Raw genomic sequence first — 3,751 nt, forward strand, 5'->3', positions numbered from 1 at the left:
ATTTTGGGGGTCCACCATTCCACCCACAACAGTCTCAGAGCAGAGTATGGAGATGCATCAGAGGGGAGGGTGGTTTTCTGCCTTTAGAAGGTGATAGTAGTGGTGTCCTCATAGAGGAGAGCATGTCTGAGCTCTCCAAGAGGAGAGTAGGAGGTTGCAAGGGAGAAAAGGGGACACACAGTACATGCTCAGTAAACATGTTTAATGAATGACCTGAAAAGGATGATTACCATGGACAGGTGGCCTGTAGTTCTTGCCTGTCAGAGGTCAGGCAGTGAGAGAACACAGAACCTGCACTGTACGACTGTCCAAGTCACACTGCTGCCACGATGAGCTCTGTGACCTCAGGCAGCTCCTTCACCCCTGGGTCTCAGTTTGCTCAGGTGAACAATCACCCCACCATAGACACTGCAGCTCATGCCCACCCCAGTGGCCTCCAGTAAGCAGAACCAAACCTGAAGAGGCTGAATCCTTGAGGATGGGGGCCCAGAGTCAGGGCTGGCCATGTCCACATCTTCAGCAGCCCTGGGGCCAGTGGCTCAGTGGGATGCCAGTGACACTTCTGGATGAGGACAGCTTCTGGCTGTGGTCAGTGTCAGGGATGATGCCTCTGTGACGAGTCACAGAGTGACTCCACAGTTGCTCTCTGAGGGAACCAGGCCTTTCTCAGCCACAAAGGTGGAAGATGGGGGGTGGGCCCCCGAGAAGCCACAGTGGAGGCCTGCCAAGCACATGGTCGAGAATCTTTCTTCCCTGTCCAGGAGCCATTCAAACCTGGTCTCAGGTCCTGGCTCCTATGGGCCACTCAGGGACGTCCGAGGACAGAGCCGGGATGGTGTTGGTGCTCCCCCGTTCTCTGCTAGGTTGGGGTCCTCTCTCTGTCAATTTGGGATGACACAACAGCCTTCCTGACCACACCCTGCTCTGAATCTCCCACCACCACCTCCCTGCACCATTTGAGTGCCAAGTGAACACCACCCACTTCCTAGGCATTAACTCACTGGTTTAGAAGTCACAGTTCCTGAAGGAACTGGGACAACCAGAGGATATCCCTTGCAGATCTGGATTTGGGACACTGAACCTACTGCTTGCAGGTCAGGCTGAGGGCTCTAGCACCTGCTCATACTGGAGATCACACCAGAGTCAGGTGCAAGCCCTGGATACAGGAGATAGAAATGGGCAGCCCTGTAGAGAGAAAGGGAAGGTAAAAGCGTGAAATCCAAGCACAAGAGTGAGTGGGGAGTCTGTTGGTTCTTGCACACTGCCTTCTACAAGCCCCATGGTCCTTCCCAGAACCCTTCTGTGCTGAGTGAGATCAAGTGGGTTTCAGCTTCATACAACTTGGAAATCCCTGCCAGGTAACCTGCTCTCCCCTCCCTGCTAAATCTGATTCCACCTAAAAGAATCCACCAGGTTGTTCAGTCATGACCCAGCACCCAGCACTGTGAGCTCAGGCTGGGACGATGGCAGAGGACATGCACTGAGCACCACCTATTTGCCAAGCAGGCCCTATATGCTTTTCAGGTGTTAACTCTTCTAACTTTCTCAGCAGTGCTTTGAGGGAGTACTGTTTTATGTTCAGTTTTCACATGAGATAATGGAGGAACTCACGGAGATATTAAGCAATCGTGCCAAGGTGACTAGCAACTGAACAGAGGGGTCAGCCTCTGGTTCCATTGGCCACACTCTTAGCCACAGACCATGCTGCCTGTCTGGGACACACATGTCAATAAGGCTGGTTCTTTCCAGGAGCCCAAGGGTGAACCCAGGGAGGAGGAGCAAGAGACACTTTACAGCCATTATGATAAGCAACATGAGACAAGGATGAAATAAGTGCTGTGAGTCACAGAAGGGGCGGCCAACAACTCCCCAGGACAGTCGGGGAAGTCTTCATCACAGGGTTGCCAATGACCTTGAAGGATATGCAGGTGTCCATCAGGATAGAAATGGAAGACAGGTCATCACAGACAGAGGGTACAGACTGTGTGAGGGTGGATAGGAACAAAAATCTGGTGTGATTTTCCAGCCCATACTAACCTCATTTTCCTCTGGGGACGCCCACAGGCTAGTCACATTCCCAATGGAAAGATATTTTGCTGGCCTCTGCTGTATCCATGGAGGCATATTTGTTTGGCAGGTCTCCACCTTGCTAAAGAAGTGTTCCACCCCAGTACTGTATAGCAAGTTGACCTTCAAGAACAGCCCCATTGTCTCAGTGCCCTCCTGTGTTGGCCCAGTTCCAGGGATACCAACCCCCTGTGGCATGTCCTAGCTTCAGCCCCTCCCTCCTCCTCAGGTCCACCATCTGATCCTCAATGTTGACCCCACCCAGGAAGTGCCTCTGTCCACTCAGGTAAGATACACATCTGAATCACCGCAGCATCCAGGATCCTGCCCTGTCCCCAGTCCACCTCCTTCAGCCCTGGCAGTTCCATCCAGCCCTGTTCCCATCAAAGGGGTTTGGTTATGTACAGAATCTGAGGATACTTCTCTGCCTGGGAGTAAGGCCCCAATAAACTCTGAACAGCCCTCCCACTGGATCCTGCACTAATTATAATAAACAGAATTCTTAATGCATTGCTAGTCTCCCTAGAAATTAAGAGAAATTTCCATGGCCAAACATGGCCCAAAAAAGATCAGTAAACCAACACTCACATGTAAAAGGCAGAGCTTCCTTGAGGACAAATGTCAAGGCTGTGACCAGGAGATTAAGCCTGTGAAGAAGGCAAGCCCAGAGAGCTGAGTCCAAGATTCTAAGTTTAACCAACGGCCTTTGAGGAGGACCACTGAATCCAGATTTCTAGAGCACCATGGCTTTCAGCAGAAGTATATATCAATCCTTTATGAAAAAAATAGCCTCTCAATTTATGTCTGACATAATTTTCACATAAAGTCAATTCAAAATGAGCTCACAATAAAAATGATCAAGCACATATGAAACAGGTAAGAATCAACAAAATGGCAAAGAGACTTGGACCTCCAAAAGCTTGGATTATTGGAATTGTGATAAACAGATTATCAAAATAATCCTCTATTAAATAAAGAGTTAACTAAACCATGGAGCTTAAAATGTGACAGGACCAAGAAACGATAAAAAATATCTAGGTAAATATGAAAATGAGTAACAGAACTTTTAGAAGTGAAAAACAAAACTGAAAATAAAAAGTTGGTGGATCAGTTAAATAGTAGATTAGAGACAATTGAATAGAGAATCAGTGGTCTGGAAGTTGAGCTGAAGAAATGTATGAAAATGTAGTTCAGACAGGAAGGTGGAAAGCATGAGAGGATAAGTGATATTAAGGATAAAATGGGAAGGGCAGCAAGGAATGAAAGGGAGCCAGTATTCAAAGAAGTAATGACTGAGACGATTTCTACAATTTTTCTAGATGAAAAGTTATGCATCTACAAATGCAGAGACATAAATATAGCAGGCACCTATGCTATTGCAGTAAGTCTGCACCTATGCTATTGCAGTAAGTCTGCTAAAAAAAACAATCACAAAGAAAAGAACTTAAAAGCAGCCAGAGAGAAAAGGCAGGTCATCTTCTTTTTTTGAGTTGGAGTCTCACTCTGTCGCCCAGACTGGAGTGCAGTGGCCGCTCCCGGCCACCGCAGCCTCGACCTGCTGGGCTCCAGCGATCCTTCCGCCTCGGCCTTCTGAGTAGCCGGAATTACAGGCATGCGCTACCACGCCCAGCTGATTTTTTGATTTATTGTAGAGATGAGGTCTTGCTGTCCAGGCTGGTCTCGA

This window comes from Carlito syrichta, unplaced genomic scaffold, assembly GCF_000164805.1.
Source record: "Carlito syrichta isolate Samal-C Ts95f unplaced genomic scaffold, Tarsius_syrichta-2.0.1 Scaffold274013, whole genome shotgun sequence".
NCBI classification, from domain to species: domain Eukaryota; kingdom Metazoa; phylum Chordata; class Mammalia; order Primates; family Tarsiidae; genus Carlito; species Carlito syrichta.